The sequence below is a fragment of the Sinohyriopsis cumingii genome, chromosome 8 (assembly GCF_028554795.1).
Source record: "Sinohyriopsis cumingii isolate HCF-2022 chromosome 8, ASM2855479v2, whole genome shotgun sequence".
Taxonomy (NCBI): Eukaryota; Metazoa; Mollusca; class Bivalvia; order Unionida; family Unionidae; genus Sinohyriopsis; species Sinohyriopsis cumingii.
Window position 1 is genome coordinate 37,555,296 of NC_142968.1, and position 23,453 is coordinate 37,578,748.

Below are 23,453 nucleotides of genomic sequence, written 5' to 3' on the forward strand. Positions count from 1 at the left end.
CTTTGACGAGAACTTCACCGTGAAGTCATCTTTGAAGGTAGTTTAGATTAGCATATGATTTGTAATGATTGTCACACAGTGGAAAGGTCAGTACTGAGAAACCAATGTAGATAACATATAGTAAAATTAATTGTGTCCTATGTCCGTCTGTACACGGTTCATTTTCAGGCACTTAAACGGCCTTACCTGGTAGTCTGTACATAGCAATACACATCATTTACAAACATTTTGACAAAATTGCAATTGTTGAGTTGGCATCAAACCAGCATCATAAACAACTGAAATATTTCCAACATGGTTATAGGAACCAAAATGCATTTAGTCTGCACAGGACTAGACATGTTTCATGTCAGGCTAAGCTTTTCCTGGGAACAATACGTGCACGTTTGTAATACCAGATACAGCATAGGCGCAAGCATTTAAGTATCTCTTCGCTACAAACTTTAAACGTTGGCCTTATTGTATAGCTCGTCGGTTTCTGCAATAGTTTGTTCATATATACCAAGGCAGGCGCATTACGTTTCGACCATGCGGGCGCAACTTATAATAATGTAATTATTATTTGTATTCCACTCAAAGCCTTGCAGGTCCAGCAATTTTGTCATACTTTTAATTTAAATATTCTCGTATACCAGTACAAACATATGAGTCTCCAGATACATGTTGACTACTTATAACACGAACCATCATATCGATATATCCAAATTTCTTTGTAACTCGGAACACATATAGTATTATAGGAAACACAAAAAGCCCTGGTTAGTGCCTAATCATATTCGTAATGTCCTATACAGTCAGGTTATAAAGAGGAAATACTGTTAAATATGTTAAAATATTGGAAATTATAATTTGAAGACTTGATCAATCTACCGTAATGATTTTATGCACATAACCGATTCAAAAACGAAATTATTGTACTTTTGTCCGAGTAAGTTGAAAGATAGAATAAACAAGAATACCATAAGCAATATTCCCAGTCGTAATACATGAAATTACAATAAAATATGTTTCTATCATGAACTTATTATAAGATTTGATAACATTTGTAATGATAACAGCAGCGTATTAATTAGCAAATAGTGAGAGTTGTGGCACAACTGTTACATTAAGTACCTCAACATTAATGCCCAAAGAAATTATTTCAATCTTTGTGTTGCTTAGAAGAATGAGTAAAAACATATAATAAAACTTAATTATGTAAACATTGTTGTTTGCCTTCTTTATTATAGGTCAACGATTACCTAAAAAAGGCTTGTATATTTCCACTGTAACACGTCCTGAGTCGCAGACCCACGAGATAATTTATTTAAAAGCTTGCTGTCTCTACTTTTAGGTGAGCCATGTTGTGGAGTAAACATGAGTTTTTGTAATAGAAGTATACATTTAAACGACACATTTTGGAATGTGTGGAGATCATGGGGTTTGGTACACATTCTTGATTTAGGCAAACTTTATGTAAAGTCTGCTTCGATTTTGTTTGTTTATCACGATTCTAAATAATTATTTTGTATCATTCCAGAATTTTTTTTTTATTGTCAGTTACAATATTATCTTTTTGTTACCTGGTTGTATAGAAATACTGTCATACAACCATATACACCTTACTCTAATACATGCCAAGTCGGTACTGGTATAGAAATACTGTCATACAACCATATACACCTTACTCTAATACATGCCAAGACGGTACTGGTATAGAAATACTGTCATACAACCATATACACCTTACTCTAATACATGCCAAGGCGGTACTGGTATAGAAATACTGTCATACAACCATATACACCTTACTCTAATACATGCCAAGGCGGTACTGGTATAAAAATACTGTCATACAACCATATACACCTTACTCTAATACATGCCAAGGCGGTACTGGTATAGAAATACTGTCATACAACCATATACACCTTACTCTAATACATGCCAAGGCGGTACTGGTATAGAAATACTGTCATACAACCATATACACCTTACTCTAATACATGCCAAGGCGGTACTGTTATAGAAATACTGTCATACAACCATATACACCTTACTCTAATACATGCCAAGGCGGTACTGGTATAGAAATACTGTCATACAACCATATACACCTTACTCTAATACATGCCAAGACGGTACTGGTATAGAAATACTGTCATACAACCATATACACCTTACTCTAATACATGCCAAGGCGGTACTGGTATAGAAATACTGTCATACAACCATATACACCTTACTCTAATACATGCCAAGGCGGTACTGGTATAGAAATACTGTCATACAACCATATACACCTTACTCTAATACATGCCAAGGCGGTACTGTTATAGAAATACTGTCATACAACCATATACACCTTACTCTAATACATGCCAAGGCGGTACTGGTATAGAAATACTGTCATACAACCATATACACCTTACTCTAATACATGCCAAGGCGGTACTGGTATAGAAATACTGTCATACAACCATATACACCTTACTCTAATACATGCCAAGGCGGTACTGGTATAAAAATACTGTCATACAACCATATACACCTTACTCTAATACATGCCAAAGCGGTACTGTTATAGAAATACTGTCATACAACTATATACACCTTACTCTAATACTTGCCAAGACGGTACTGGTATAGAAATACTTTCATACAACCATATACACCTTACTCTAATACATGCCAAGGCGGTACTGGTATAAACATAATGTCATACAACCATATACACCTTACTCTAATACATGCCAAGGCGGTACTGGTATACAAATACTGTCATACAACCATATACACCTTACTCTAATACATGCCAAGGCGGTACTGGTATAGAAATACTGTCATACAACCATATACACCTTACTCTAATACATGCCAAGACGGTACGGGTATAGAAATACTGTCATACAACCATATACACCTTACTCTAATACATGCCAAGGCGGTACTGGTATAGAAATACTGTCATGCAACCATATACACCTTACTCTAATACATGCCAAGGCGGTACTGGTATAGAAATACTGTCATGCAACCATATACACCTTACTCTAATACATGCCAAGACGGTACGAGTATAGAAATACTGTCATACAACCATATACACCTTACTCTAATACATGCCAAGGCGGTACTGGTATAGAAATACTGTCATACAACCATATACACCTTACTCTAATACATGCCAAGGCGGTACTGGTATAGAAATACTGTCATGCAACCATATACACCTTACTCTAATACATGCCAAGGCGGTACTGGTATAGAAATACTGTCATACAACCATATACACCTTACTCTAATACATGCCAAGGCGGTACTGGTATAGAAATACTGTCATACAACCATATACACCTTACTCTAATACATGCCAAGGCGGTACTGGTATAGAAATACTGTCATACAACCATATACACCTTACTCTAATACATGCCAAGACGGTACTGGTATAGAAATACTGTCATACAACCATATACACCTTACTCTAATACATGCCAAGGCGGTACTGTTATAGAAATACTGTCATACAACCATATACACCTTACTCTAATACATGCCAAGGCGGTACTGGTATAAAAATACTGTCATACAACCATATACACCTTACTCTAATACATGCCAAGGCGGTACTGGTATAGAAATACTGTCATACAACCATATACACCTTACTCTAATACTTGCCAAGGCGGTACTGGTATAAAAATACTGTCATACAACCATATACACCTTACTCTAATACATGCCAAGGCGGTACTGGTATAGAAATACTGTCATGCAACCATATACACCTTACTCTAATACATGCCAAGGCGGTACTGGTATAGAAATACTGTCATACAACCATATACACCTTACTCTAATACATGCCAAGGCGGTACTGTTATAGAAATACTGTCATACAACCATATACACCTTACTCTAATACATGCCAAGGCGGTACTGTTATAGAAATACTGTCATACAACCATATACACCTTACTCTAATACATGCCAAGGCGGTACTGTTATAGAAATACTGTCATACAACCATATACACCTTACTCTAATACATGCCAAGGCGGTACTGGTATAGAAATACTGTCATACAACCATATACACCTTACTCTAATACATGCCAAGGCGGTACTGGTATAGAAATACTGTCATACAACCATATACACCTTACTCTAATACATGCCAAGGCGGTACTGTTATATGCAATAAAGCCGGGGAAATTTGCTTTCATGGTGAGATAAGATTTGATAAGCAGGTAATAACACAAATTTGTATTCATGAGTTGTACTTTCTCAGACGAGATAAACGCATGATTTGACTTAAGTCAAATGTAATCTTTCTTTCGCATGACAACTAATAGACAAAATTTCCTGTCACTTATTTGCTTAACACAAACGAATCTGCGGACCACTGATGCATTGAGCATTCAATATATATTCACGGAAAGCGCAAATGATAAACAACGTAACATTCCGGGCAGTCTTAACAATCATCATTCCGGTCAATTCAACCCCACCTTTCAATACTTGTATATCCTGTCCTGCTGATTTTAGGATCTTTATTCATTGTTCACGATTTCAAATTTTAATCGCCTTTTCAAAGCTTTGATCTAAGTATTTTCTTCCTTCCTAATTGAATTTTCGTAGAATGTTTGGTATCATAGATATTGGAAAACCTGGTTTGTGACTGTAAGGTGAGTTTTACTGAAGGTGAGTTTTACTGATGCATGGTTAATATTGACGTTGCCCTTGTATCTTATAGGAAATAATTGAATGTCTGCAAAAAGTAAGTGATGGGACCTTGTTGGTGGAGTCAGGTGTCAGTGCATGTTATATAGCTGACATTAGCATTGCTCGTTTGAGCTGTGCCAGATCTTATGCTGGCTTTTGAAGCTGTATCGGAGCTTGGGCTCTTTGTCTTTATTGTATGATGTGAAAATGGGCCTTCAAAAGACAAATCCTTGACAAAATGAGATTCACTGCGATAGCAAAATAAAATTTGTACACACCATCTTTGGTTAAAAAAAACTCCACAGAGCTATATTCCAATACATCATACCACTTTTTACAAAGTTTCAAAGCTACGGTTTTACAAAATCACAGACTTTTGGATACTTTTGCAACGGCAAATGAGTTTCGCATCTGAAAACCCCGAGCAATATAAATGCCAATTAAGTTTGTCACAAATGGATTCAGCTATTAATTTTGATATCTGTTTTGTGCTTATATGAAAACCTCTGCTGGAAATAAAAATAAAAGCCTCATTTGATTCGTACCGGTTTGAAGTTGAGCAGAGACCTTGAAGATTCAACAGTGTCTGGTCAGATATCTGACCAGAGATAACCATTATCAAGGATGCTAAGGGATCGTTGGTCTCAACCATAAGAAATGTACCCTTGTTCGATGGTCTATTACAGGCCATACATTGGAAGAGTATGCTTCTGCCATGAAGGATCGCGCAGTATTTTTACAAGGCACGACAATGCGAATTTGCATGAAGAATCCTGAAACGTTACTCAACATTTCCAAAGTTATAATTGTGATATCTAAAATACAGCTTAGCTTGCAGTAAGCTTTCGATAAAAGCCAAAGAAATGTGAAACACTTTGCAGTCGGCACCTTATCCACCGGCCAAAAAAGAAATCAGTTTCTACTAAGTAATGCATACAGCAGGTTTAAAACTTTTCAGGAACAAAGCAGAGGAGCAAACATCATAATTCCGGAATACCTCACCACAATGTAAATGCTAATATTAATGAAGAATTCGTGTTATGTAGGGTCACAAATGTTTCCAAAAGTTTGAACGGTGATTTGTGTGATATTGGGCCTGGCTATCTAATGCTCCCGTTTATAACGATAACACAGTGAAATAAAGAATACTCAGAATCTGGAGAACCAACTCACTATGCACCAGGATGTTGACGAAACCAGCTCCGCGTACGTTCGAGATGATGTGAGTGCAGTTCAAGCAATTGACGGAGACGCGTTCACATTATTCCGTTCAAAATTAGGCCTACTCCCAGATACTACTACATGCTTTAGATGCAAACCAAGAATTTGGGCCAAACAAAGGCACTGTGTCGAATTATCTCCCGATGCAGACGTTTAAGTGGTTACAAAGATGCTTTACGCACAACTATGGTGGATACAAACAGGAACAGTGACACGTAGCAAAGTAGCATGTTTACCATTTCCACTTGTATATCAGATACTTCCCTTCCGCGCATTTGATGATATATTGTAACTTAATTTTTCATTCTCTGACACACAGAAAAAGAAAATACGTACAGAGGACAATGTTGGATATGGCTGGGACTTTCTTTACATTTGGTGGTGACAATTAAGACTCAGTCATTGCAGCAGACAATGCATGTGTGATAGCTCTGTACATCGCTAAGGGAAATATTAATGGAGGGATGAACATTTTTAATAAGTTCAGATTAAATCTGAAAACACAAAATAATCTAAGTCTGAAGAATCATCCACCATATGAAGCCAGATTTCTGCAAAACGTTTGCTCAATTATCTTTTTGTATTCTTGTCATGAAACACCAACGATAACTGAAATCCTCAATGAGCTAACACGTGCATGTAGAGGGAAAAATATACAGAATAAATCCTGTACCACCTGTCAGCAACATCTGAAATTCACGAACATGTATTTTTGATAATGTAATGAAGACATTAGCAGTTCCTGTACTCATCACCGAGACGTCGAAGATGATCATTAAAACATTTTATGGTAATTTCCTAGAAACAAGTTACGCAGAAAATACCATACCAATCCCCAATCAATTTGCAAATGCCTGTCATGCTTCTATCTGCTGTCAACTGTGCCTGCAAACTGTGACTTGCCTTACATATGTATGAACGAAATGTAAACAGTAGGTCACTGTAACCCAATTTTATCAAAGTAAATTTTTCACAAGAAACCTTTAGCATAAATTGGCACTATATGCAATACATGAACAAAAGTACATGGAAATTTAGGAACCGTTTACTGGGAAACTTTTTGATGTTTTCTTATTAACGTCGTCCTTAACTGTTACAATGGAAGTAAACAAAAGCGTTACATTTTAAATTTACTTAAAATATTAATTCACATTTGGGTATTTGAAACCACTAATACTGTCTGTATAAATATAATTTCAAATCAACATTCATATACTATACTAACAGAAGAAAAAATACTAATGAATTAAACATACTACTGCAAAAGTCCGCGCTCCTGTTTCTATGGCAATCTACGTATGACTTAGTACAACAACACACCTGTTATTACTATAAAGAGAAAACAAAAGCCAACAACTTCTAAACTATGTATATAGAATGAATATGACTGGTCGGTGTATCACATTTGGACAAAGACGTCGCCCTTGCCGCCCACTGATAGGTAATTTTGTCGTTTGCTTGTATGATATGTAATTTTGTTCTTTGCATGTAAACTATACCACGAATATACTTATCAGTAAGAAACAAAATTTTACTTTTTTAACTGAAATTGAAAGAATGCATCTAATATTTTAACAGATCTCATTTTGCATATCAAAAACTACTGTATGATAATATTTAACGTTTTCTTATTAGATTTCCAAAATCTGAAGCTGACATATATGAAACCTATGAAAAAATTAGACACGATACGCTGTGAATGGGGCAATGTTACATTAAGCATCTCTAACACAGTGAGTTCTATTGAACCAATTAATGAATCAATTAATCCATGATACAATTAATTGATCGAGCAATCAAATCAAAACAAATCAAAATTAAATGAAGTCAATAATTGCGTATTTGTAATTCAGGTCTTTTCAACTGAAGACTGGTTACTTAGGCGTACGTTTTGCGCAGCTAAATAAACAAGGAAGACAACTGCCTTTTGTTAACTTTCTGGGAATTCTGTTTGATACTTTAGGTGTCTAAATAAATTCATTACAGAATTTCTGGGAATTCTGTTTGATACTTTAGGTGTCTAACTAACTAAATTCATTACAGAATTTCTGGAAATTCTATTTGATACATTAGGTGTACACCTAACTTCTTTACAGAATTTCTGGGAATTCTATTTGATACTTTAGGTGTCTAACTAAATTCATTACAGAATTTCTGGGAATTCTGTTTGATACTTTAGGTGTCTAACTAACTAAATTTATTACAGGATTTCTGGTAATTCTGTTGTTATTTTAAGTTCAATTCTTTAGAAGCATTGTCCTTAATTGTAGGAATGTGATATCCCTTTGGCTTTGATCAAAATTTCTAGATAATATATCCAATAGTGTTTTACTGACATCAAGAAATTTGCAAATCCTACGAAGTATGAAATATTGTATAAATATAACGATTATATTGCTTAAAAACACTGGGGATCTTGACACTTGTTTTTACAATCTTGACTTATGTAGTATACACGAGTAAACACTTGTGGTATTGAACAGGTACACATGTGTTCAATGTATCCCAACTGGGTCTGACGCATTTACTATTGCGTTGAAATGTGTTTGTATATTGCACTATGTAACAGGCAGCAAAAAAAGAAAAATCTGGGGTAAATTCGTAATATGATACAAAATTAACCAACCACACAGTTGGAACAGGAGTTTATTCAACGTGCAATGCACAAAAATGTTTACACAAGGGCATGTGTTTATATTTGGACTTATTTATTTGCCTTATGAGCACTCTAGAATAACCGCCAGGAAAATGACAAAAGAGTTAAAAATTATTGTTATTAATAATATCTAAGGAAACCTGTGTCTGAACATACCGATCATCACCTCCAAAAGGACAATGCCATACACTCTAATGCATCAAGCTAACAAAAAAGTAAATAAACAAATCCAAGATGTTAGACAAATTTTCTATGCGTTAGAGAAAGCAGACATGTATCATATGTACATCACACGAACTAGTGTAATGTATATTTAGTGTAATGTGAAATTTACTGCACACGCCGGATGCTATAATTGGGGGTGGGGTGCGGGTGGGCGTGTTTAGTTTCATCTGAGGCGTTGTCACAGAATAAGGCAAGAAATAAATTGGTTTCGCCTTAGAACGATTTGATCATTTTCGTCGTGCATGCGTACAACGTTACCTAGGGTATTTTACCCTAACTAATACTCATTCTCTTGTAGATTTAAGGCTTGATTCTAATTAACACACTGGTCTTTTGGATCTTGTCAAGGAATGTACGTTCTCCATTTTTGTTCATCAGCCATTGGGGCAAGTGTTACATTTTTATTTTATTTGATTTGTAAAGCATATTCAGTTTTTAATGTCGTGGTGTGAAATTTTTTCTTTATCACTACGCGGATTTGAAACATTGAATTTTTTAAATATTGCAAGTTGCTTTTAAGAGTTTTATTTGGTAGGATACATCTATAGATTTTAATTCCGTACCTGTTATTATGACCAGTTTGGTTTTATTGTTGCTGTCTGTGCGTATGTGTGTGCGGGTATATCAGGCTGTCGGTCTGGCCTTCTGTATGTCTGTATGGGGATGGAAGCTGGTGTGACTATCAAGGTCATACAAGGACCGAACTGCTGATTTGTAAATATGTGCGCGTGGTGGACCCATGAATGGGTGTTTGTCGCCAATACAAGTGTGGGCCAACCCAAGAATTCAGGAGAACTGTGTGGTTTGACAATGGACACGTAAACCAGGTCGAAATGTTTCAATTTGCAAGTTTTTACAAGTATTTGAGTCATACGTGGTTGTTAATCATACGAGCTATACAAATGACAGTCAAGTCACCAGTCATACATTTGTTTCAATTATGTTTCAGTTGAGTACAATTGAGTCATTTTCATTACATGAGATTATTTGAATCTTACTGGTATTACATGAGATTACATGAATCTTACCTTCATACATAAGAATATATGAATCAAAAATTTTTTCTTCCGTTTGTGAATGTTTGTATAAGGCAACTGAATTGAGTCGTGTGTTTAGAGCCTGAAAGAATGATGCTTATTTATACAGCATGTACATGTTTTTCATAAACTTCCATCTTTAATCACATTGTGTTGTGTTGTCAGTTGATCCAAGCATCCATTTAGGTCTATCCTGTTACAGGCGTGATGCAGCCACGACCACATACATGTCGACTTGCTATTGATTTATATTCGTATTCTTGATGATATAATTGTCGAACGTGTAATGCAGAAATTTATAAGTACAGTTCGCGTAAGTTTCCTTTGCAGAATTTTCAGGATATATTAATTTTTGGCGAAAAATCTGACACTGTTCTAACCGACACCATGTATAGGTATGATAGCTAAATATATATATTTTCTGTGTTATATTTACAACTGAGAACCAGAGGGACGAAATCAAATTGTAGCGAATCAAATGAATAACAGGTCAGTCTGTAAATGAAATAAAGAAAACCTCTCACCCCAGTGAGTAAACACAAGTATATACAGCAAGGTGTATCAATCACACGTAAGTATATGCAGCAATGTTAATCCATGGCACATAAGTATGTAGCATGTAGCAACAACTGTGCAGCATACGAATTAAAGTTCGCATCATATAGTATTAAAAGCACATCAATTAATAAAACATAAACATATAATAAGTTATGCACATCATATAAAAAGGAAAGTACAGCATGTATTAATTAACGTCCAGCAAAGGAGTCCCCATCGTATAACATATTTTGTATGTATTTAAAACCTACCACTTCTGAAGGATCCATGAGTTCACCCACCCCCGATTTCACCATTTTAGCTAGCCACTACATGCTTCATCCCCGCTCCCTATTAATAAAATAATAATCAATATGCATAATTCGATGGTATAATAACGTCTCAATTTGCAGCAAGCAGCTGTACAACTATGGACCGATGTACTGATATTAAATACTTTTTTTGTGCCAAAAACGTCAGTGAAAATGACGATATTCAATAATCGAATTTATTTTATGACGTTGACTTATTTAGTTTACAGGTGAACTCATCCACCTTGGGGTCTTTACATATGTGCCATGTAGTGTAATTTGAGAGAATTTGGTATGGACAAAATGTTTGACTGCTTTTCTCCCAATAGCGCTCAGGTTTTTCAAAGGATGACGTGTACTGCTTGATTTGGTATTTATGGCACAGCAACACGGGAATGTTTTATATCGTGTCGAGGCAATAGGACTTTTGTACCATGACGTAACTGAAGTAAATGATTGTGGATATCTGACCTGTATGTATTGTTGTTTAGGAGCAGTTATAGTAATTCACACGCTAAAGGAACACTCTTTGCTAGTTGAGTTACCATAGACTCTTAACTTCTTATTCCAGTTGTCTTCCAATATAAGAAACTAAATGCAAGCAAACAAAATTTCAACTGTCTAAAAAATGTCCACGTCCGCCCGTTTTGGCCCCTCATAATCGGACTTTTTCAAAGACTATTGACATTATTCTTTGTAAAAATAAAAAAAATTAAACTATATATATATATATATATTCATTCTCCATTAGATATGACAAATGATGAAATGAAGTAAAACTTGCAGAGTGGTAAATTAAGACCCTGTTATATTACCTAAACACTTTAATGGCGTAGTCTTATTTGGTGGAGTGCTTTTGGCCTTAGATTTCCTTTATCTGTGCTGAACAGTATCTAAAACATCATTTCTAACTGTTGGGACTATAATACAGATTTTAATTTGCATAAAGCGTCGGTTAATAATTATAGATATATCGGAGTAAGCAAATACAATCACATGGACAATACTATGGTTTGGGCTGACACGATGGTAGAAATCGAAACTGCATTTTTCTGTTGGCTAGTCCGGCGAGATAATTACAAGTCACCAGTGCTCATCACTATAAAGAGTATTAGTAAAACAAATCACCACATATAAGTAAACCGAACAAAAATCTCCAGTGGTTTAGACAGAAACATTAAATAGTGGGTAAGATGTGACCATGACACTATTTAAAAAAAATAAGTGTGTGCAGGATAGCAGATGAGAAATCGCAACCCATAGTAACCCATGTGTTTGAAGTAAGTCAGGAATCGTAGACGAAAGATTCAGCTCCTGGCGTGTATTTATACTTCGGATATTAGTCCCCGTGTATCTATTAAAATTAAAAACACCGATGAATATTATGAAATTTTACATGGGCAAAAATGGCTAGTTGTGGCGATTGAATTTATAACATTAGTGTTGGTTGTTTCATAAAAGGTACAGGACAGCTCTCATGTCAGCCCGTGTCGATGAGAGGATAGAAGAAAGTGAATTCCTTGTTTATGGTTGCTCTTACAGTCACCATGTATCAGTGTAATTCACAATGGAAGGAGACTGCTGCAAATCAGAGTAGAAAAAGTAACGTAATAATAACGAAATGGAAATATTTCATAATATAATTCAAACACATTTGATATGAGTTTATTCAAGTGGATCGAATATTGTTTTGGATTGTAAACTTCGTAGTAAATTATTGAATTAACACTGTACATTATAACTATATAGGAGTTGATTTAATGACTCGATACAAGATCAACAGTCTCCAAAACACTTACACTCTAAAAGTAATAGCCCATATCGAGTACTAAGAGAGAATATGAAGACAACTATCTAAGCGGGAGTGGAGCGTAGTGAACAACAAGTATCGTCTTCTAGTAAAGAAAAAGATTACATATATGTATAGCATCAGAATCAATTATGTGCAGTTACAAATTTACAAAACGTCTGAACACTATATGCAGCATAGGTTATTGTTTATATATAAATCGCGAAATATCACTTCATAGCTGTGAAAACGTTCAGTGCACAGATCAGCTGACCACATGTCAGATTGCCTGGCTCGGACTCCCACAAATTGGGAGACAGATAAGGTATTCTGCCTGTCAACAGTTTTAAACATGGTCTTAGTTACCATGAGGGGTTTGAAAGGCCTGAAGTGATCTCGCCTGTGAAAGTGATCATGCAAGTAACTTCTGCAAGTAGTTAACTGGTGGTTGCAATTTCTGTGTATGCTCCTTGATTGCTGGGAAACTAAAATATTCAGAAAGTCTCGCACTCTGTCGCCAAACAAGTAGTTTCTAAATAATATATCGAAAATTAAATATATATAAAAAATCAAATATTTAAACTGTTATGACTCTATGGTTTTAGAAAATAGCAGAAATAAGCGAGAACCAACAAATTTGGTACAATTCAACAAATAATTTTTTCCCAAGAATACAATGTGGAAATGTAAAAAAATCTGAACTTAAGGGGTTGCAAATGAAATCGCAACTAATCCTAGATTTACCAACACAAGTGCTAAAGAATAAAGTTCTGAATAAACGTTAGTGGTATTCCAAAATAAATCCAACGCTGAATGTGTTTATGTGTCTGCGATGACATGATTAGTAGTGATGTGCCAACAGTCTTCTTTTGAATCCAAAACAACAATAATGATATTAATATTAAACCATACTGATAGAGAAAATCTTGGCTGTGTATTAGCTGTTTACAGCTTAGAACCAAAATCAATGATTTTGGTCAGATACGAAATGAACTTTCTTTTGGACAAGATAAGCTGAAAATTACATTTTTCCATAACCCACAGCATATAATAAAACGTAACCAAATTTACAAGCAAACAATGTAAATTAATTATATAAAGCATATCCCCTCAGAAAGAAAAAGAACGATTTATGCAATGAAACTTTCTTTTATCTATTAGTAAAATATATAGAGGCTCTCAAATGGGTAATGATTAAATACTGAATGGATGAAACGAGTTGAATAACCTATTGCCAACAGCGATTCTTTTTATCACACAGGTTTTGTTTCAGTGGAAATTATTTAAATAGAAAGAAGAGCGAATAATTTCGTTCTTTCTGACAGACGATTTACCTTTGATTTATTGTGCGTAAAAAGTAATCCCAAACAAAGTTGTGCTAGTGTTAACGTTTAATAGTAGATTATAATTTTCTTACAAACTGTAATTTCAAGCATATGCGTCCTTCCAAATAAACGGAACATTTTACACTCACGTAACTTTTATAATTAACACTGGTAGGAAAATGTTTTGGCCTCAACTTGTGTGACTTTCCTGTTTAATAACCCTAGTATATAGTTATATCTACAACCTGTGGAAAATGTGTTAGTAGACGTTTCAACACATTCGTTCCCTCCTCGCCAACCGTTTCACCATAAAAATTGTAGAGCGATTTCTTTCTTTTTGGATATTAAGTATGATATGTTGGATAGCATAGTGGTGTGATGGATGATATTTTTGCGGATAGACCTTCTTGTCATATTTCATCTCCTTCTCATACATTTTAAGCTAACACAGAGCGTTTGGATAGTGAGTATGATATAAAGGTTGGTATAGTGGGTATAATGGATATTATTTGTATGGTGTAAAGAATAGTCTAATTTGTCTCCTCCTCTTACATTCTAAGCGAACACAAGGCATTTTGGATAGTGAGTATGATATGTTGGATACCATGGTGTTGTGATGGATAATATTTGTGTCGTATAAAGGATAGTAGTTTCGTGCGTCTTCATCTCCTTCTCTTACATTTGAAGCTAACACAGGGCGTTTGCATACTGAGTATGATTTAAAGGATAGTATAGTGATTGTAATGGGTTGTATTTTTGTGGTGTAAGGGATAGATATTTTGTGATATTTCATTCTCTTCTCTCACATTTTTAGCGAACACAGGCATATTGGATAGTGAGTATGATCGACATAGTGGTGTGATGGATGATATTTTTGTGGTATGAGGGATGGTCCTTTTTGTGAGATTTCGTCTCCTACTCTTTTATTTTAAGCGACCAAAATGCATTTTTGGATAGTATGTTATGCTGGATAGAATAGTGGTGTGATGGATCATATTTTTGTGGTGTAAGGGTTAGTCTTTTTTGTGAGATTTCATCTCCTCTAACATTTTAATCTGACACACGACTTTTGGATAGAGAGTATGATATAATTGATGCTATAGTGTGCGAAACGGATAGTATTTTTGTGGTGTAAGGGATAGTCTAGTTTGTAGGCTTTATCGCCTTCTCTTACATTTTTAGCTAACACACGGCATTTTGGATAGTGAGTATTATACGTTGGTTAGCATGTTGTTCTGATGGATAATATTTTTGTGATGTAAGGTATATTCTTTTTTGTGAGATTTCATCTTTTTTCAGAAGGATAGCCCCAAAAGCGATACCGATTGTAAAACACCTGTGAATGCAAGCTTTTGACGCTGTTCGTGATAAAGTTATTGGTACTGTTGGTGACGTTGCCAGTAAAGCATCCTCAGCAATCATGGATAGACTAGCACGATTAATACGACGAAAACCACAGACAGTAAAATTGCCCAGCACTGAAGTTATGCCAACAAGTGTCAGTAAAATAATAAATCAAGCTGAAAATCAAAGACTAGCAGAGTTGGCTGGTGTACCATTACCACTTGTAGGATCAGAAAAAGAAAACAATATAACTTTAAGTTTAATAGCTGTAAGTGGTCTTCGTGTTAGACGATTGCAAATATAATAAGATAATCAAGCGTGGATATGATCCCGCATTTGACTACAACGATTATCGGGTTAGTCCGATACAGCGATAACTATTCACGGTCAGCGGGTTCGTCAATGATGGTCGCGAAGGACTTTACTGAGCACCATGACTACAAACAGTATGATATAAGATGACCAAGAAACAATGGCGACAACTCTGACGCCGATCTGTGGCAGGTGGTTCATGGTGCTAATCCAGAATTCAACTTCGGATTCACATCACGTCGGCCAATTTTAAACGGCGACAGCAGAAGATTTTCATGCGCAATTCCACTATCACATATCGTCGGCTTCTGCCGAAATATCATGTTGTCTTTGGTGCGAAGCACACAGATGTGCGTGTAAGAAAGGCTACCAATAATGATGCAATCCGGCGAGCTGTTCTTGATGCCGGTAAATTTATTACTGACAAAACTTTCTTTGTCGGTGCCTGTAATGATACCATCATTGAACGAAGAACAACGGCTGCTCTATGTTATGAACTCAGGTGGTAAATCGACATTGTTATGGTTGACAGTGACCACAGATAGTGTTTAGATTACATCGAATGTTTTATTTATGTGGCAAATATCAGCACAGCAAGGGGTCTCTGCACCGCGACAAATATTCATTGCTTTCCAAGTAGACTCACAAACACGCAGTACGATGATATTTGACAAACTTTGTGTTACTGAAGTTTCACTGAGAATACATGGACATCAAGAACCATCCGAAGAGATATTACTGAATTTCGATAACAATCATGTTGCACGTGCATATCTTCGGTTGATGACAATCATGGGGCGTGATCAGGATGTTGATTCTGGTTTGCAGATATGACAGTTGGATTTTACAGCACTGTATCCGATTTATTACTTTTCGCTGGAACACCTAGATTTATTTAGGCAATCTGTCGTTGAAATACACTTCCGAGTTCGTGTGGCAAGAGGAGCTATTGCTAATTACAGAGCAATAACTGTTATACTGAGATTGCCGTGAACTCCCTTATGAAAATTCGTATGTCTAATTTCGATCTGATTGATGCTGCTCTGTCGATTGAGTATCAAAAACTTCAGAGGTGTCTTTATGCGCGATCAGTTACCGGAGCGACCGAATGTCCAAGAAACCGGTATCATTAATCTCGATGAAAGTTCTGGTCCGGGCATACATTGGGTTGCATACGCGATTGATCCACGTGGAGCTGTTTATTTAAATTCGTATGGGTTTGCGCAACTAAAAGAATTTTTAAAATATAGTGGCTTACCAATGTGGTATTAAACATTGCCAACACAGACATTAACATATCCACTATTATGCGGTCCAGAAGTGCATGCTATACTCAACGCTGTGTCGAGGTTATCATGGACCACCGACGGAAAGACATGGAACGATATAATTTCCTATACGCCATTTACCGAAGATGATACCAAAGTATTATTCGATGAAATTAATCGCGATAACAAATGAATAAGCGACTATCCAAGCATTGCACCCAATGTATACGAAAGCGTGTCCTTGTTGGTTATATCATTGGTTATTAAATCAATTTGAGCATCGTCAATAATTAATCTTGTACAACAAACGTTGATCTTGTGAAGATGCTCTTTGTGTAAATTTACAAATTTAATCCTTATAATAAGGCTTGTGAAACGGATTTCTTTGGCTACCACCTGCAGAGTGTGCAACATATGAGTCTAGGACCCAAGCCGTGTCTGAAATGCAACAAGGGAGTCAGGGGGAAACGTGTGTAAAGTGTGGAGGCAGAAATACAGAGCTTTGAAACAATATTATGATAAAAAAAATGATGGTAATGAATCTCCGATAAAAGATGCTGGAGACTATCCATCCAGACTTTTGGGGTCTACTGATGTCAGCATCATAGATCCAGAGTATTTGGCGGATAGCATGCCACATATTTTTTTCAAAATTAAATGATAATTTACACAAGGGATATATACTATATAAATGGAGCAAGGAAATAAGGTCGATGAATTTGTAACTCGTCCCATCATTAAGAATTGTGCTGATATCAAGTGCTCATATCATCAGGAACTGTCGACTAAAAATCCCAGTCGATTTTGTCACTAATGCTGGTAATCTCATGTTCAGTGTTGGGACAAATATCATTTACATAGATTTGCTTATGAATGTTTTAACGGCCAAATCAAAAAGGTCTTGTGATTGATCATATTAACATCTAAAAACTTGAAAACTCTTTGAATAATCTTCAGGGTATTGCACATAGTCAGAATTCTGCAGGGGGTAAGCTGGGTTCTTTTGTCAGTTATTATTATGATGGTAATTCACCGCAATATACTCATATGAGATCTGCGATACTAGCGTATGTTTCCATTAATCTACTGTCGATGATAAACAGATTTCATGATACTGCAGTTAGGATCGCCACAGATTCATTTTATATCGACAAAACAAATATGGGATTGTTAGATGGATGTGATATAAGTGTAAGTGATGCTCATAACACTGAATGTGTTGTCCCCTGGGGCAGCTGGCGAGTCAAGAATGAGAAGATACTCGACTATTCTGAATCTGCATATTATAAACCTTCACCTTAATATTACAAAAATAGTAGAATCACACAAGCATCGTCTGCACCAACTGTATACGATCCTGTGGCCAGACATATAACTATTTATCTTAATGGACCCGGCAGTTCTGTTAAACAACACGTGCAATAAATTTGTTGCTGAACCATGTTTTAAGGAAATCTGATATGATAGTGCTGACTTGGACCCACATAATCGCTAGGAGGATAAATGATAGAGGTGTTGAGACCTGTACTTAATCACAGTTTCTTTCGATGGAAGGGAGATGCATGGACACTTGAGCGAATGGGCGAGAAATATATTCCGAAAATTATAATCTGGGATAAGATATGCGCGGTGCCCGTAGACATGTTGAGAAGATTTCTTGATTGGTTGTCGACGAAAATACTTCGGTTGGTATGTGTGTAGAGTACAGACAACCACCGCCATTTACAGGTATGAGGAAATATTCAATGATCACACTGCTCTCGATCAGAGTTCAAGCGATTAATACAACAACATCCGGATAAGATTCAATGCGAGATAATGCGTGAAGTAATTCCAAAACCAACAAACGAAGATTTTTTAAATTTATGGCATCCTAACGATCTCATAGTTGCACCACGGAAATGTATTCGTGATTTACTTCAGCAAAATTTATTTCGATTACAAAAGAGAAGTTTTCAGATCTATCAGTCCCATTGTGTTATTGCGCAGGGGATACACGAAGATAGAATATTGATGCTGAGATTCCTGGCACTAATGAGCGACTCAAGCTTGCTCTTAATGATATTGTTGCTGTTCCTGTAGATGCTGGACCCTGGGATATTTAATAACCATTCGCTCATCCCATTGATTGACTATTTCTGATACTAAAATTTGGATTATCGATGGATCGTGTACAATGGTCAAATTTAGCATATTTAGCAGTTTCGAGAGTCCGAAGAATGTCTCAACTACGGAAGGTTATTCCTGAATTTATTCAGGATAACAGCACTGTGGATAAGGATCAAATTCAGGAAATTAACTAATCATTGTTAGAAAATAAATTAGCTGGTTATGGGCAAAGCGACAGTTTGCTCCCTCTACACATGGTTAGAGGTTGGATTGATAAAATATAGAATTGCCTTTTCTCCACTCATCAGGTAAAAGTTGAATGCCTCGTGCACGCATCATCAGCCAACCCAGAAATGAGACAGACACAGATGACACATGCCTCATACAATATGTAAGAAGTGGATCTTTTTTTAGAATTATACCTTTTGACCAATAAATTCATGACAGTTTCAATACAAGGCAGATCGGAAATTATGGATTTGTTCTTTCCTCCGTTGGGTTGACAGAAAACACTTTTAACTATACTTAAGAATCAATCCTCACAAAGATCAAGCGAAATTCTTGACAAGAATATTTAACAAGGCATGTTCGGAAATGTTTCAATCCGTTGTGAAACAAATTTGACAGGTGATTATTCCAAACATATAAGCTGATCCAGTATAGTCCAAGATGTTGCCAATATAAAAAACACTTCGGTAATTCCTAAATATGTCATACCACCATAATCCAATGATGCGTGCAAGAACACATCAGGAAACAGAAAAAGGTGATTGTAGATTTCAATGCTAGTCCAACAGCCCAAAATCTCAATACATGTTTAAAACGTTCGTATTGACATAAAGAAGTTGGATATCCAATGTCTATAGGTTAAACTTGTGCGGGATATGGTACGGAAAATCATCAGCAAAATTAATAATAGCTCTATCAACTATCTAAACAAATTTGATAAATTATTCAGCACAATATAATAAATTTCGGACACTTTGACCAAAAACATTCCATAACATTTTAACCGAGAGAACTAATGGAAGAACTTATATCGTGTCATTAACTGGAAAGAAAAACTTCTTTTACATTATCAATTTGCTACTACTGATGATTGCAATCAAAGACTCGCTTGATTCAGCACCACTAGATGCTGTATACTATCAACTTATGAAACACATTTTAGACGCAGTTTTCTCCTTAACGTTGTCATTCTCCTTATATCCAAGCTTTTGAAAGATAGACATTTCAGAGTGATGTCAGGTCATGCTACCTTAAGTAACAGTAGACGGCACTTCTTGTGACTCTTAATCCAGAGTCGACCACTATACCTGGCTCCCTTTAGAAAGGCTTTTCTAGTGGATCAGGCGGCAGTGAAGGCAGATGGCAAGAGCTGTGTGGCCAGCGCAGGCATCAACTCAGGCGCTGTAGGAACTGAGGGTCATCCACTGCATCCGGGCGTGTTTCCATACTTCTGGACACTGCCGTGCCACAAGATTCAGACACGCTTGGACGAGTGAGTTAGGGCGACTGTGCGCGACGTTCCCTTACTTAAATCCAATTTAAGCGCAATTCATAACGTTATTCCGCTCCCCATCAGACAGCTTCAAGTTCTGTGACAATGGGCGAGCGGCAAAGCAGCTGGTATCTATACACTTGGAACTGTAGGTACAGATCTGCACACCGGCGGCTCAGAGTACTGTGTCGATTTTCAGTGGACTGCAGCATCAGTGAAACTCGACAGCCCATTGGGCGATAAATATTATTGTATATCTGTATTATTGTAGCCTTAGGTACATGATTATACCTATATTGTGTGTAATCTTTGTTCATGACTGTAAATCGTCAATTATATTTATATGTATGTATGTATGTATGTATGTATGTATGTATGTATGTATGTATAAAGTCATACATAGGTGTTGACAAATTAAATCCAATCTATATATTGAACGTATTGACAAGCTCAGGTTAATTTTCCATTGGTTGATGGGGTCAGGTGGATTCAAAGAAGAATTAAGTTATTTCCCATTGTCTGGGGAAGGTCACGTGAGTAGGCATTTGGAATATAAGACTGAGTTGTAATGTCCTTTCACGTGGCTTATATTCCTACATATAGACGTAAAAGACACCGAGAGACTTATATAAGGATAGAATTGAGAAATTAATTTCTATTTTAGAATAATTTATATTTCGGATTCATATTGTATACGTTCAAATCAGTCTGCATATGTGTTTAATGTTGTTTGTCGATAACTTGAGAGGAGACATTTGTTAGATATTCGTTGGAATTACAAAATGTTCATTGCACTGGAACAACATTCTTTGACTAATGCGAATTATTAAAAGTATTTCTAGACAATGCCATTATGATACGTACATTCGAGGATCTGAAATTCATTTGGAACACTAAGATTCTTATCGACTCCAGCAGAACCTTTTAGATTTATTTTGAATTCAATTCATAATTCTGTAAGTTGCTCTTAGAAGTTCATGTTGGGGCCTTGAGTGGCCGAGCGAGTGGTCACTGATATCTCACCTCTGTCTGTGTGGGTTCGAGTCTCAGGCATGGCTAACGTGGGTATGTGAGAAAGCCTGCCAGTAGCTTCTCTTGAGGTAGTGGTTCTTCCCGGGGATTTCCATGGATCTTCTTCCACCAGTTATACTGTCCGGCATGTATAGCCTGCCTTGTGCTGAAAAATGGCTTTAAATCCTACAACAACAGCATGTTCATGTTATAACTTCAATAGTTAATTTTTTTGTTAAGTTTTACAAAACTTATTACTTTTGCTTCTAGCTGTTACTTAGTTTATGACCACAGAATCGTGATACAGAGCAGCCCTTTCTAAGAAGAAAGACTCGACGCCATGCGAAGAAGACTAACCATTTTCATATGAGCTGAATGAGGAAACTGATGAGGATAAGATGGCATAATAGGCTTCCAGACATTGAGGTTTTGCAGGCATTCCAAGCATCCATGTTCTACTGATTGCTCATACCCCGACGACCCTTCATCCGAAATATATCAAAACTATGCATACTACTGAACATCAGATAGAGATTGACTTACATGGAATTCTTAACTAGTTAGAAGAAAAATGGTTGTGTGCACTTTTTCCAGCTGCATTCAAGCAATGATTATTCCAAACTGTGACTTGATGTTTATCTTATGTTGTTGAGGAAAACAGATTTAAAGACGTATTCTTCACTTAACCTTTCAACCGCATTTAAGATATCCTAGGGAGAATATCACGAAGGTCTGGGTTTAATTCTAATCATGGCAAGCGCAGAATGAGGAGCAGAAAGGAAGATTCACTCAGGTTAAACATGGCATAAGTGCGATCTAAACTTAATTATGACTCGATTGTATATGGATCAGCTCGCACAAGACTTACAATTCGTGAGTATTTCTAACTTCGTTGAAAACTTCAATGTTTAGACGAATGAAATTGCCTCTTTAGGAAACTGCGAAACAATCATCTAATCCATCCTATGTCGCATGTATTGTCGCATTTAGGCCAAATTGCCGTAAACTTGTATGATAGGAAGACCAAAATTTTATTCAACCCATGTGATACGAATGTGCCCTCCTCCAGAATATGCAAACTTTTGGTCAATGTTGGCAGCACTGCGAAATGGTTCATCCTCAAATCAACACATTTCTTATTACCGACAATCAGCCTCTCAAAATAATCTTTGATACTGGTCAACACAAACAGGCCTGTACCAACCGTAGTTCATGGAAAATAGAATGAAATCAGACGATCGATTGAGTCCCGATTTTAATATTCGGTGCTATTCTAAAATTTATATGCATGGGGTTGGGGCAGAATAGTAGACACAATTATCTGGCTCGATCTCTCTGTCGAACGCAAAATTAAACCAGAGAACCATAAAGCTAAACGTAGATATACTTCCCATCGTCTCGTGCATAAATTTATTTCACAAATATATGTGCCTAAGAGTAATTGCAAACGACTCCACGTTTGTTGCAAGCTTCAGTAGCTCAAATGGTATAGCATTAGTGTGCCAAATTGTTGCACTTAAGTTCAAATATCCAAATTAATGTATCTCCCAATTCGCGGTCTATTAATGGGACTATATGTATATCCCTAGTCTTTCGGTTAGGTTGATTTATTCATCGGTCTGATATTGCAGCATAGGTGCACCTTCCTAATACCAGGGTTACGTACTGTCTTTGAAGGTCTTTGACAGTTTGGGAAAAATGAGGTAGCATTTTCAAGGCCTTGAAAGTATGGGAAAATCAAGCTGATTACTCTGAGGTCTTTAAAAGTATTTGAAAATTGAAATAAACCCATACATATTAATTTCTTTCCATAATCACAAATAAAATTGTCCAATGTTGTTAGATTTAGATGTAGTCGAGTTTTTCTGGCTTCTTTCTTTTGAAGACCCGTTCAGTTTCATTTCATCATTAAACAATATTATATTATTTTGCATTCTTTGTTTTCTCATATAATATAACTTGTATACAAAAAATGTTAGCGAACCTAGGTCTTGGAAATCTATGTTTGTGGTATTTAAAAGTTTGGGAAAAGTCTTTGAATTCATCATTCAGAATTCTGTATGAACCCTGTAATACGCTTTTAGCTGGCTTATTGTACCTT